The sequence below is a fragment of the Columba livia genome, chromosome 8 (genome assembly GCF_036013475.1).
Source record: "Columba livia isolate bColLiv1 breed racing homer chromosome 8, bColLiv1.pat.W.v2, whole genome shotgun sequence".
Classification (NCBI taxonomy): Eukaryota; Metazoa; Chordata; class Aves; order Columbiformes; family Columbidae; genus Columba; species Columba livia.
Genome location: NC_088609.1, coordinates 19,303,600 through 19,318,759, shown reverse-complemented (window position 1 = coordinate 19,318,759; position 15,160 = coordinate 19,303,600). Strand labels below are relative to the sequence as shown.

The window sequence follows — 15,160 nt, the reverse complement described above, 5'->3', positions numbered from 1 at the left end:
TCCCAATCAGCGGTACCCAAAGGCAATGTGTACCTCTGTGAGTGTACCCTACTGGAGGGGGAACTCTCTGAGTTTGGCCAAGGGTAATAATAAATATTAAAACCTTTATTATCAATGTTTGATAGAAACATAAAAAATTCATAGTTGTGTACAAATTCTTTCCTTTGCTGAGGAGACACATGAGATTTTATAATGTAACTGTTAAGTCACTTTTTAATTGTTTTTTATTTCAGACAAAATTTAGTTATTTCTGCCCAAACTTTTTTCTTTGACGTAGCATTATCAGCAGGAACTAAAACAGAATAAATGACCAAGGTTCTATATACAGTTAAAGAGAAGATTATATATCAAGGTCATTCAGGTAAGCTGTTGTGCATGTTTTCTTCCAGTCCCCTAGTCCCTCTACCTCCTCTTCCTATTCAGTGTGTGTTTGTCAGACTCTCTATCGTTTAGAAACAAATGCATTCAGATGTCTTCAGTACTAACAAAAGCATAGTCTCAGATTACAGCAGTTATTACCATAACAGTAGCACATAAGAATTATCCAACATATCGAAAAACCTGTGAAGCTTTCAATGCACCCTTTAACTGTATGAGACAGAAATGAAAGGCTAATATCTACTTACATATGAATTTCCATCTCCCCATAATGTACTAATTGAATTACTTTCCACATTGTTGTGAAGATTCATTATATAGATGTGAAATCTTAGAAGTGAGAACCACCTTGTTTTGTAGCGGGAAGCTAAATGATATGTGGAAACAAAGATATATTTAAAATATGATTATCATAATTGAAATGTAGAATTAGCCAATCCTGCACTATTTATGGTAATAGAACAACAAATACAAGCCTCCTACAAAATACAATATGCCAAAGAACTAACTTAGTAGAGGATATAGTAATTAACTGCACTAGTATCATTACAGAAATTCATTTTGTAGTTCTACTGTGAATTACACAAAAAATCAGAATGTATCAGCTTTCCACATTTTACTACTGTTTTCTGTCTTCTCAGTTGATGTCTTTTAATTGACCAGAGACTGTACCAACCAGGATGCTTTCTTCCCTCCCAGCATCACCTCCAGTAAGGTCCCAGCTCAGCTCTATCTCTGTGTAGTATTCTGCAACAAATAATTAATCATCTTTTCAGTTTGTCTTGTACCCTGTGCAAGTCTATTAATATTATTGTTTCAGAAGCACTTGAGAGAGACAGAGGGGAGAAAAGACAAAAGAAACAAGTCATTTGAAACATATTCCTGGGCTTCCTGTCCTCCCATCTGATGTGTATTCCCATGCTGCCGTAGCCCCACTGTAGCTAGCAGGCCTGCAGAAAATAAAAAAAAATCCTTTTGGCTTTCAAGCAAAATACACTATGTGGCCGTCATGGTATAATATATAACTGTGTGGTTTTTCACGTATTTTGAGTAAAAACGCACTAACCCCCTCCCCATACCATATATTTCGATGTAGCATTATGTTCATGGTGACGCTGCTATTGCACTACTGAGTTACACTGGTAAATTTTTATTCAATTTAAACTAACAAAAGTAATCATAACATTAAGATAATCAAAACTATATGAATATCTGAAGCTTCCTTTGTGTAAATCAATCTATTTTTGAATAGACAAAGGCTATTATACACTTCACTGCAAACTAGGACAAAATGCTATGTGTTGTCAAAACTTTCAGTAAATGTCCATGGACACTCTCAACTGTAAATGAATGTTTTTGAATAACACCAGTAATATGAAGGTAATTAAAGTAGTTTCTGCCAGGTGCAATAAAGAGCCTTTGTTATGTCTACAGAACATTACTTTATGCTACTGTGAAGATGATGTCTTTTTAGCCTTCTAGCTGTTTTGAAAAAAAAAAAATCAGAGGCCACTAGTCTGAAAGAAACAAGGACAAGATAATAACTAGAGACGCAATTAATCCCTGTGCTTTGGAGTAGTACAAATTGTTACAACAATCACAGAGAAAGCTGTACAGAGGTTATAGGATGGCATGTTAATGCAATGCTTAAAAAAAAAGCGTCAGAAAGACCTGAATTACAAGAGCAAAGAAATGAAAATACAACTTAATAAGAAACAAATGTTGCATGCTGTGTATTAACAATGGAATGATTGCAGAAAATACGGAAAATCTTCGTTTACTCAACCCTGACTCACGGGGAAAGGTTTACATGAACTGGGCTTCTTTCTTGGTCACAAGTATGTGGGAAGTCCTATGGGGATGGGTACTCAAAAGGGCTTCTCAGCCACTTGAAATCAGGCACATGTTTGGATTCAGTCATTCAGGGTAAAAACTTGGTCCCATAATTGTCAGCAAAAAGCTCCCATTTTATCACTGAGGCCAGAATCCCACCAATGCAGCAGGCTCCAGCTCTGTTGCCAACACTTGGCTTCAACAGGAGCGGCAGTCAGGATCCGTCGCTCCTTGCCTAAAAAACTGTTTTGGTGCTTTCACTTACTCATAGGAATGTACTTTTTTCTTATGCACAGAGGAAGAAACAGTAGCAATAAAAATCATCATTAATGAACATACAGGGCAGAACCTGCTTTGAGTCCTGCTCTTTCAGCTCCACTGAACTCAAGGTCACCTTGCTTTTTTTACCAGGACCCTCTCGAGCCTGCATCACCTCCAGGAATCCAGAGAACCTTTGGGAGGCTAAATGCAGGACCAAGAAAGTGGAGGTTTATGTAGTGGGCCATCAGAGTGTGAAGAGAAAATGAACCTAGAAAGGACCACAACAGGTGATGTAAACTCTTACTGCAGTTTATGGTAATTTAATGAAAGAATAAATAAATATCTGACTCAGAACCAAGATGCAGTTGACATAGTCTGAATGGGAACTAAATATCAGTTGACCTATTGCATCACTAAATTAACCTCCTCAAAGGGAAAGCATGAGAATTACATACTTTTTTCTACTTAAAAAAAAGTTTTAGTAATTCAGAGAAATGTCTAATGTTGGTAAATATGCATGGTAAGAACTTGATGGATTGAATTCATTCCCCTCTTTGTGTGCTGACATCCTACTCACTGCATAAGGAGATTCTACAGATGTACAGAAATGCTGCACAGGATGGGATGTTTCTTTATGGCATTTCCGTGTGCTTTAAATCTCTGAAGAGTTTTCTCTGTGTGTGTTTTATATTGAGTCATTAAGTACAAAAACAAACTTATTCACAAACCAACTTTGATCTAGGTTTCCTGTGATTTATCTCTGCTGTCTATAGCATGCACTGAAATCCTACCTGATTGTTATTAGCTCCCCAAATATTTATATCACTCCAGATAATCAATGCTTATCACAGTTAATACAGATGTTACAAGTTCCTCAAAGAAAGGCATTGTCAGCATAACAGCGTTTTAATTATTGCAGCATACGTTTTCAAATGAGTCTTTTGTTTACAGTATTAATTAAATGGAGTAACCATATATATCCAATTAACAGATGATGTTAAAAATATTGTACATGTGAATTACAACTTTTCCCACTAAACGTATGAAGCAATAATGAAGTGTCTTAGAGGTATTAATGTTCACTTAATTAATTTAAATCATGTTGCTAGTGCTGTTTTCTCTTTTCATTCCCTTGCGTTTGCACTCTCTACAGGATGTTTTTCATTCAGCTGCTGTGTAAAACAAATTTGCTTGTGGGGGTTTGGTGATATAAAGTGTCTGTCTGGCACCAGTACGTTAGTTATTCTACATATAACTGAAAACATAAATCCAATGTTTGGAGAAGTAGAGATAGCAGCATTTACTGGTTAGAAAGACGCAGACGACATGTTTTTTGTTATCAAGTGTGCTGTAAGTTCATGGGGAAGTTCAGTGGAGAACATGCTGAGCCCTTCTGTCCCTCAGCTTCCCAGCATTATATAGCTCCTTACTCCCTGTACCATTTTGAAGTTCACAAAAAAGAACTGCAATGTTGCAATGTCCTTTTTTTTTTTTTTTTTAAGAAATTTCAGATAAAACTGCTGTATTATCTACTTTATAAAGGAAGGTTTAATGTTCATCTGTCTCCTAACACAATCTGGTGTAGGAACATCACAATAATATTTTTATAGGCAGCATAGTCATGCTTTGAAGAGGGGGGTTACTCTGTCTCTTTTTAAGTGTACTTGCTGCTCACGTAAGATATCAGGGAGCTGGTTCTGAATCAGAATATTGTATCTGTCTTCTAGATAGATACAGATCAGAAGACAGATATAACACAAATCAGTGTGAGGATTTTTCATGCCTTAACTACCTAAAATTCCAACTATTTCCTGTCTAAAGAATTGGTTGCAGGCAAAATGTACAGTTTGCAAGGGGGAAAAAAAAGGTGTTTTTTGTTGTTGAGTTTTTTTGTTTTGCTGTTGTTTGTTGTTTTGTGTTTTTTTTTTTTTGTTTGTTTGTTGCTTTTTTTTTTTAAAATGACACATGAGACAAACCATCTCTGGCTCTAAAAATGTCTTTGGAAAAACCTAAAATATTTGCTAAGTAAATAACAGGCACACATTTTTAAGGGATGAATTTATTCTATATTTTTTTTAATATCCTCTTTATTGGACATATGGTAGCCTGGGGGTTTGAAACACAAAAGAACAGAGAGGATAAGTGTTAGTGGATAGTAAGTATTTCCCCAATACAAAGGCTATTAACCATGAGAAAGATAGTTAAACCAGTGAAAAGGCTCTTACTATAAGATTTCAGAGGACTCTGGATATTGGGCCCTTATACATTTTTGTATCTTTATATTGATGGGAATACAAGAACTGACATATTTGCCTATTTCAGTAGTCTGACCTTCAATAGTGACCTCATCTTGAGCTATAAGACAAGCCTTATGTACTGTACATGTCTTATTTACTCACTATATATATATATGAATCTACAATTTTTTGTATACAGATACATATGTGCACACACAAGCAGATGTATATATGTCATCTGAAATTCTTGGTACTTTCAACTCACAGTGATTATAATAAGCAAAGTTTTTCTTGAAAATCCTTTCTCCTGGGATTATTTGATTAGTTCTAAATTCTGGCTTTTGGTCAAAACACAGGCTTCTTCCTGGATCCCCCAAAATACCTGGTAAATCTGAATCTGCCAGTCCAGATACAAACAGTACTTAATATTAATAAGTTTTCTTTGTATTTTAAAGGAGAGAATAAGTTGGATAAACACTTACTTGAAAGTTTATAATCTGGCTGCATGAGTCTTCTACTGCTATTTTTTGCAAGCATATGAACTGGCCATTTGACAAATAGTGCTGCGTAATCATTGTAAGTCTCCAAAGACTGTGTTGCCAGTGACAATACCTATCAAAGGCATGTCTCTTCTGCTAGAAAATGGTATCTTATGTATCAACTTTATTGATGTTTACTAGAATCATAAATTCATTTAGGTTCACTTAAGATTGAGTCAAACCATAAGTGAAGAATTTGGATGAGTTTATTGTTTCTGAATGAGACATTTTCCCAACAGGTTTGTTTTGTCCTGGATCTGGTTAGAAATACTTTCCTGATTTTATATATTTTCACTTTCCAAATTCAAAGTGGTGGCTCGAGCTCACTTAGATGATGTCATAAGACCACTGACCACCATCATAAGACTATTTAAAGATGAAAACTAAAAAGCAAACTAAGGTTAAGTTGACTTAATTCAGAATTGAATGTCAGCTCTTATTTCTAGAAAACAATTGCACACCTGTAGATAGTTTTTGATGCAGTGATTGTTTTGGTACAACAATGCTGCTGAAGGATTCTGACAAATGTGATACTCATGTGTGAAAGGCTGTCCAGTCCATGTACAAACTGCACCAATTTAGGGTGTAACACCTGGTGCAATGGCTTCATATTTACTTCCCAGATGTATGAGTTGGGAATACAGCACTGGCTGTTGACCTGGAAAGGTAAATACAAAAGAAAACCGGAAAGGACGGTCCATGTCAATAGTGCAAATTCCATTTTAAGATTAAGGAAATAGTCACAGGAAATAGTTGTGGCTAAGAAAACTCTTTCTCTGTTGATTTCTATTTGATACATATCTTAATTGTTTCTTTTACACCACTGAAATATAGAGAAAGGGTTTTAATGTAGCTAAAGTGATGGTGACAACCCTTACTCTGAGGTGCAGAGGTGTAATTGTGAGCTGCCTCCTCAGCTGGTGCGAGCATTGATCCCCCAGGACAATAACAGGAGGAGATTCAGTGCCACTGAACTTGCATGCACTAGGAGGGCAGTAGGTTAAAAGTTGATCCACTGTTTTTTCTTCAGTGTAGATTGATTCTCTTCAAGTAAAGTTTCAGGTCATTTCTGGGGCATCATCACAGGTAAATGAGCACTGATTTTATTAGCCTCTCTGCTAGATAAGAAGGTTTCAGTTTTAATGAATGCAAGATCAAATATTTGACAGAAAGTGAAAAGCAAAGACCGGAGGTATATACCGTAAAGTGAAAAAGGGAGGAGAATAATGAGTTTGAAGAGAGTAAAACACAGATTGTTTAGTGGAAAAGAATGCTACAAAGGTCTCTGTGAATCTTTGGTTCTAGGAGTTTCTGTGAATTCTTTTTATTACTATTTCAAGTAACCAGGTACATATGGCATGTTTGTAAGTAAAGCAGTCAATGAAGTTAGTTACACCTCTGCATTTATTACCTTACCCCTGAGTATTATTAACTTTTACATTCCCCATAAAATATAATTTATCACTTAAATAATTTGCTTTGTGTCAGGGTTCAGTGTGCTCCAGTGCTTTCCTGCTCATTAAATGAGATATTTTTACTTAATGAGCCCAGAATGTCCTTTGCATTTAACATTAGAATTGATTTCAAACACTCCATTTTTCTAACATATTTGTGTGTAATTTCAGAATGTGGACTTCATCCCACAATTTTATACTGAAGAAAAAAGAGTTACAAAGAATAATGATCCATGAATTCTAGAAAGGGACACAGTGAGTGTGGGTGAATAATTAAAAAAACCCCTATTATCTACCTGCACTTTGCATTCTTTCATCTAGTTTGAAAGTTTGACTTCCTTGACCTGATGCTGCAGTTATTACATATGTGATACTCCATTAAGAATGTGTTTTCTGAAGGGGCAGCAAGACATAGATTTCTATGAAATTAACACAATATAAAAATAATATTGCCCTAGATGTATGCGTGTGATATGCTGATTCACGTAACAGTCTTTCAAAGGTACGAAGTTCATGTACAAAACATGCATCCATAGGATAAAATAACTCTAGCAGTGTGCACCTAATGGGGATCTGGTTTATCTCTTTGCAATTGTGAATAATCACTTTGCAATTAATAAATAAAATCTAAGTAGAGAAACCCTCTGTTGTGCAGTAAATCATTTGCTCATAATGGTCACTGGAACCAAAAAGCAGCCCAAACCTCTGTGCTACCTCAACAGTTCCAGGATAAACACTATACATGGAATATTGCCACCAGTCAGATCTCAAGGAATCGGTGAGTAGTATACTATGGATTCACAACTGGGTGTTCCTTTAATCCCGTTATAGCAAATGTGCCAATTTGCACATCAGCTGTACACCGCTAACATGCAGGGCACTAGTCTGATCAGTCAGGCACTCACAATCCACTGTAACATGCGTTGCATGAAACAATCAAGGATGGCAAAGCTGACATTTGTTCCCATAAGAAATGCTAATATTGTAACACAGATATTTTTTATTCTGAATTAAAAGTCAAAAAAAGTAACTTAAGAAATAAGCAAAAATAAAACATTGGTATATTTAACTAAAAAGTTTCCTTTTCAGACTGTTTTTAGCCATCATTAATACTGCTTATTTTTTCCATGGTTGCACTGTCTCACCTGATTAACAGCTTGGGCCTCTGTTTGTTCCTCTGGACCAGGATTCTCAGCCGGACTCCTTTTTGTGTGAGGCATGTGCAGTCGTCTAACTGCTGTGAGCCAGCTGAATGTGGTGGAAATGTATATTATGGGATGTGCCACGGTTACCAGGGCAAACAGTGAGCAAAGGAGCACAAGCATGAGAGAACACAGGCCCCCAACTGCAGGTAGGTGATCTGTGGCTGGGTGCAGCGGTTCAGTAGCATTCCTCAACTCGTTGTTGTGCTTAACGAAGGAAATCTCAACATGCTTATTAGACTGACAGTATCATGTTATTTGATAAAAATTTTTAAAATAACGAAATAATACTGCATGAGACCATGTCATGCGTTATAGGCCATGCAGAAAAGAACTGTGCCCTAGTTGTGGTAACAGGAGTAACATAGTAGTGGGATTATCCATACAAGTGTACTCATGTGAAATCCTTATCTTTGTCACGTAGGGAGAGAAAAACAAACATAAAACATAGAATTAACTGTTGATTATAATTTAGTGAAGGATGAACACATCTAGGTTACTTATTAACACTATCTTGTAGTTGAACAGGCTATTAAGTAACACAGAGCTCTGATACAGATTGAGGAAAAAGGTAAATTGTAAGGGAACCTGCACTCTTCACTTAGTGCTACCATTAGGGAGTGTATCACGTACCCCCAGGAAATCAGTTTAATTTCCTTTTCCTTAATGTCTTTCATCCATTTTGTCAATTTAAGCTGCAGATAGTTAAGGTGGGATTTAATGTGTTTGTGTGTGTGTTTGTTTTGTTTTGTTTTTGTTTATTTTTGTGGTTTTTTTGTTTGCTTGGGTTATTTTTTTGTTACGATATTGTTTCCTCAGTCTGTATCAGAACTATGTTACATACTGAAGTCCATAATACTGTAGTGTAGTTACATGGACTGATGAGACCTCAAAAGATTAAATTATTATTTTTTTTTAATTCCGATTCAGTACTAAACACAAGTGTGGACATAATTTCATTACAATTTTAAGGAGAGATGTGAGGTATTTTAAATTGTGTTTGAATTACTTTACTAGATAATAACTGTATTTGGCTGTTAGGTTTCAAACTCTAACACCAAAGAATTAATTTTTTAAATGAAAAATCAGTGATTTCAGTAAAATATCTAACTGAAATAAAAATCCATTAAAAATGTATTGTTTCCTGCGCTTTGGGTGGATAGTAATTTGGCTGCTCTGTGTGGATAGTAATTCGGTTTTTAGAGGATAGAAATGCTGGGATGTCTCAGTGTACATGGAAGGGAAAATGTGATGACTGCACCTACTTGAGAAATTACTATGACAGGTCAGCGAGACTTTTGGGAGAGGATGTTTCTGTGTTGCTGAGTTAGAGTCAAGACTAGAACAGTGGTTATTGTAAAGCAGGAGCTTTTCTCCCCTTTAGCCTGTATCAGTTTCACAGACAAATACAAATTTTAAGAAAATGCAGGGATGTTATAGAGGGGCACCCTCATCTATTCCTATGACTGTCAGAGTTTCCATTTTACTGCTGTGTGTACAGCTGATCATAATACTGGTACTAGAATATGATTTTCCCCATCAGGGAACTGCCATGGCTGGTTTGTGGTTGCTGTCGTTGTTTTAATTGATGGTATGAGACTAAGACTGGGGAAAATTACAGTTTATTGTGTAAAGTCTCTGGCAGAGCAGGCAAAACCTGTGGCAAACCACTCACACATATGAGGTATTGCAGAGCTGTGGCAATTGTACTTAATGAAAAGGGACTGACAAGTGCCCTGCAGCCTAACTGGAGGATCTCCAGATGGGCATCTCAGGAGAGTGAGGAGCACAGCAACATAAGAAAATACTGTGATTTTTCTCTGCTATTTGCAGTCCCTTGTCTGAGACCAGATATGGTTAAAGAGGGCATAAATATCAGATGGATATGCATGTCATTTGAGGGGTAGTACATTGCTCCATTGTGATTGTATCAAAGGCTCCAGTATACACATCGGTAGGCAACAGATCTCACTTAGATTTATATTTGGTTTGTAAATCAACCGTTTGTAGTTGAGAAATAATCTATGCGGTTTCAGGAGAGGGTGAGATAAAGGTGCTTATCAGATTCTTTTTGGGGATGGCAGAAAGTAGTTTATAGCCAGTCTCAGTTAACATAAGCTTTCCATAAATAAGATACATAACTTTTTTACACATGTAGACTAAGGCCAAAGGCTCTCTTTCCTCTTTGAGAGCACTGACATTAGGTTTTTTATTAGTACCCATGATGAATAATGCACTTGACTTCTGTTTTGACTGTACTGTTGAGAGAAACTACCACATATTTCTTGGAGATGTCCATAAATAGCCAACTTTAATGCTGAAGTGAAGTTTATTTTTCTTTTAAATTAATTTCTTCTTTGCTGAGTTTAAGTTGCTTACCTCCTGATGTGTGCAGCCTTTCCTGGAGCACTGGTGTCCCTGTTGCTGCCATTGTACTGTTTGTGAGCTCATGGTTGGCTTTCAAACTATCATTTCTTTATGTCCTGGGGTTATGTGGTACACTTTTACAAAGGAGTCCTGGATCTAATATTGCTGCTGTCATCCACTTTGCTTATACTATATATATTTGTGGGTGCTCGCAAACTCTTGCAGAGAAATGTGAACTGTTCTTAAATCTTCTAAACACTAGGGACTGTCTTCATTCACACTATCTGCCACTGTGTGTGAGTTCATCTGGAGGTATTTGTGTGCTTTCCTGCTTTTATAGCTCAGACTCTTCACGCTTCTCTATTTGACTCCTGTAATGCTCCGACTTCTCTGTTACGTTTAGGATACTCTGATATTGGTTTCAATTTAGCTTCCCTTGCTTGCAAAATTCCAAGCACTATTTTAGATCTTCCATACACTCTTTCCGAGTGTTTTGTATGCAATCCCAAACACCATCTGGCTTTCTACCAGGACGTTGACCCTTTCCTCTATATTGTGAGATCAACTGTAGTTTGGCCTGTGATCCACCAGAGACACCTCTGGTGTTTTCTCTCTCCTCTTGTACTGCTTGCTTGAAACTGAATTCCTTGGATCTTTTGACATGGGGAGCATATTGCACATAGACTAATTCAAATGTCTTTCTAACCACTGCAAGTCTTAAATGAAGTTCAGATATTTGCTGAAAGTTGTGAGTGATACATGGCATTCTTTAGCATCCTGTGTTCTTAGAAAGGTAAACTGCAGTGAGAAATGCTAAGCTGCTAAGGACTTGATCTGAATTTTCAGAACTGTGATCTGAAAATTGAAATTTAATTAAAGAAAAAAGACTCTGTAAATAAAGCTGGTTCTGATGTTTATGAATCTTAAAACTTTGCCAGTCTGCAATGATTTTCTTCTTTTATGTGTTAAGTGCATGATGCTTCCATGAGAAAAACGGGCTTGACTCTCATTAGATGCTGTACTGTACTAATGCCACTGGATCACTCATATTTTATTCATTAAATAATATTTGTCAATGTGTTTTTCTATTTTAAACTCTTACTGTAAAAGAGAGCATCATCACCTCAAAGCATTTGGTTTCTAGAGTGACTGCCAATACTATCCAGTCACGCCATATTCTCCTAATTATGCTGAGGGTTTCTCTCCTAACAGCATTTATTTTAGGGTGTCAACAGTACTTCAGTTAAATGTAGTGTAAAGTGCACTTATTTAGCACACTTGTCCTTCAGAAAAGGGTTTTTTTGTCTTTAAAACACCACTAGATTGTTTCTTTCTGTCAGTGCATGATGCAGTAGAAATCTTAAATCAATAACACTTTTTATTCCTATGCAATTGATGCATAACATCGTTCTTCACACAGAGGTTTAATGTGTTGTAAATTAATTATCTGGAATGAGTACAGGGTCAATGGACCTTGGTATGACTGGGATGTAATGTTAAAGTGTTCCATTTCCTCCCTGCTCTGCTCAGCTCTCTTGCTGACTTTTCTGTGTGTCAGTTATGCCATCTTCTGCAGTTTGTTCCTTTAAGTGTTGTTAATGCCCATCTAGGGCTTGATCAATAGGGAAAATTTACTTTACCATAAATTCGTCCAACAATTTTATTTATTCTGAAGATGGAGTATCTTTATTAACTGTACTTGTATAATGCTTCTTATTAACTATTCTCACTCTTCCAGAAGCTTCATGTAATAGCCTTATTTTGAATCATAATGAAATTCTGAAGATTCTGCATAAGCATACATGGACCTAATTTTTGGCTTTTAGGTGCCTAAAAATTAATCAACTATGCTTGAACATTCTGGCAGGAGAATTTAGCTTTACTGCTTTTGCACGGCAAAGCACATAGATGAATAAAACTGTTATTTGCTGTGAAAAAAATGCTAAGGGAGAGATTCTCAACTGTGAACAGTGCCATTAGAACAAGCACTCACAGGTTTAAAGTAGCCAACTTCTTTTAAAAAATTAGAGAGACCACCTCTGTTATGTTTTTTTGAAGCCAACTTGGTTATTAGTTGCTAGGGTAACAAGATCCAAGGTAGTGAATAGGACCTGTCCAGGCAGCACAACGTTACAGGGGTCTAAGATAAGAAAGAAATGCTGGCAGGAGCATTCAATTATAGATTGTTTTTATTTATTTATTTTAAATGTATCTTTTACCACAAGAAATATGATCAAAACAGATGTATGCTCGTAATTACAAAGGTGCTGGTACCACAACGTTTTAATTATCTTCTCTGAGTAACAGATGATACTAAATTATTTAAGCAGCAAACACTTCAAGTCTCACTGAAAAAAAAAATGGGAGATGCTACTTAAGACTCATGGCATATTGGTGGGATCAATTTAATGTACTGTGCTGTGTCAATGTCACTTTCATAAACTTTTGCTGAAGTGCTTTTCCTACTGTATGTTGAATGATGTTGTCAGGATTGTGAGTCGGGGGTACGATGGATTCAAGTCTACTTTACTTCCCTTGATGAAAAGGTCACTGCCACTTGTAAATCTGTTTTACTCCCTGCACAGTTGTTAGTGTCAAAGTCTGTCAGCTCTGTGGGATGTTAAAATTATACAACTGTGGTAGGAATGAGGATCACAAATTCCCAAGTGGTACGTCCCAAGAATAAGTCTCTGATCTTTGCATAAAAGTTCTGTAGAAAGTTTTTCATCTAGAATTTTCAGCTCACTTTGGCTTGATTACAGAAATAAACAACATTTTTGTTTCATGCCTCCCATGTGGTGGGCCTTCCCCAATGATAGGTCATCACAGGGCCACTTATTATGTCTGCAGCCCATGGTTGCAAGTGAAACAATCCCCTCTGCTTTATTATTTTTAGGGCTATAAGGGCTCCAATTAGAGCACAATTAAAACTTGGCCTGTGTTGCATTATGTGATTATGTTTTGACAAATCATCACAACAGATCAGCTTCACAAGGCCCCACAACTATTCATAAATTATTTGGAAAACACAAATAATAAACAAGAAACAAAACAACTGACCATTTTGGGGGGGGGGGGTAGGGCAGGAAACAAACTCTCAAATCAACTTTCCAACAAATGCAAGTAATACAAATGATAAAAACCTCAAAAAAACCCCTCTTTTTTTGCCTTTACTCATGGCATCATCTGAACTATTTTGTGCATGTGCAAAGACAGTTTTTCATTCAGCAATTTTCCCGTATAAGCCACCATATTTTACTAGTGATCTGCAGCAAATGCAAGGAGAGTGAAACCAGCTGGAGTTCCAACACTGGACATATTCTGCTGAGTTTGATTGTTTACGACAGAGTTTTTGAAGTTTTATGCTCTGGCTGTACAGAAGATGGACACAAAGTTCTTTGCATGTGAAGTATGGCCAAAGCTTTTAGCTGGTCAATTGCCTGGTTAATCCAAAGGCCTCTGCTTAGACAGAGTCAAGTTTTTCATGCTGTGAGGTATTTCCATATGACCTTGCAACTAAATTGATTTTTGATCTGAGTGGAGTAGTTTGCTGCTGAGGAGACAGAACAGGACCTGAAGGGGGCAAACACTGAATCTTTTTGGCTTGACTTTCAGTCAAGGTAACTCACTGGGGTCCTGGAGGTGATGCAAGTAAACATCTGCCAAGTGAATCTTTGTGTCAAGGCAGCCATTGTGGGCGAACTAGGCTGGGCAGCCGTGGGTGCACGTATATCAGTGTGCCAAGTAACCATCAATGTGAGAGGGAAGACGACATGCCAAGATCCTGGTTTCATTTTGCCTTATTTTTGGCTGGAAAATGCTCTTCATGCTCCCCTGGATCTCACCTAGTAGTTGTCTCAGACATTCATTTCAATAATATGAAAGCAGAATCTTTAACATGAAGTTTTTCTTACTGTCTGTGAATTATTTGAATGACAGATGAGCGAAAAAAAAAAAAAAAAGAAAAACAGAAACTTTAATTACTCTGAGGAAAAATTCACTGCCATCTCTATTAATCACTGTCTTGCTTTTATAGATCTTTCAAAATGTCATCCAATTTGCATTTAAGATCACAAATACTTCTACTTAATTCTCCTTCCCTGTCTCCTGAGACAATTACAATATAAAAATTCACTTTTTCCATTTCTTATCTGATTCATTTCTACTGTTTGAAATTGCTAAAATCCAAATTGTAGATATTTGTACTTACATAATTTGAAAGCTGAATAGATGCCTGTCATATCAATGCTCATGTTTGCTGAAGACTCACAATGTTAGGTAGAGGGCATGTTTGAGGAATTTAAACAAACATCTGCCTTATCAGGACTTCTACCACTGAGAAATAGAACATAACATTTTTGTTACCCTGTGCCCTCCATTATCCCTCTAATTCTTTAGGCTATGCTCAGTCTTTATGTATTTTCTAATTTTAGGATTTTCTAGGCCCATGTAAATGAAGAACAATTAAGAACTGTTGGAATTATTCACCTAAGTGGGAAGAGCAGATCCACAGTCTTGGGTCTGTATATGCTTGTATGATTGGTATCTGCTATATAGCTATTTTATCACTCTGAAAAAAATTAAGGAATGTGTATATGCTAATGTGTCTGCATACGTACTGGGGACATTTTAATCCTTTATAAAACAAGATTTTAATAAAACAAATGTTGTGTGTATTTAAACACAAAATTAAATGTCTGGTTTTGATAATAGATCCCAAATAATCAGATTTAATTTAAGCCAATCATCTACATATATTTCTAGGCTAAAAGAAAGTAGAGAGTGTTGGGCAAAGACTAATCTAGTATTTTAAGAGCTTTAGGAAAGTTACCTATTGATCAAGCCTACTGATTGAATGTTTGAGAGGATTTGCAGGCAGTGAAATGTTT

At 36.5% G+C, this 15,160-nt stretch overlaps 1 long non-coding RNA gene across 1 annotated transcript; it reads left to right on the top strand.

Moving 5' to 3' along the window:
* Positions 1-275: 275 nt before the first annotated feature.
* Positions 276-8,793, top strand: LOC135580117 (uncharacterized). Its single transcript, XR_010474329.1, has 3 exons — positions 276-361; positions 2,623-2,759; positions 7,889-8,793. It is a non-coding gene; the product is annotated as an uncharacterized LOC135580117 (long non-coding RNA).
* Positions 8,794-15,160: the final 6,367 nt, after the last annotated feature.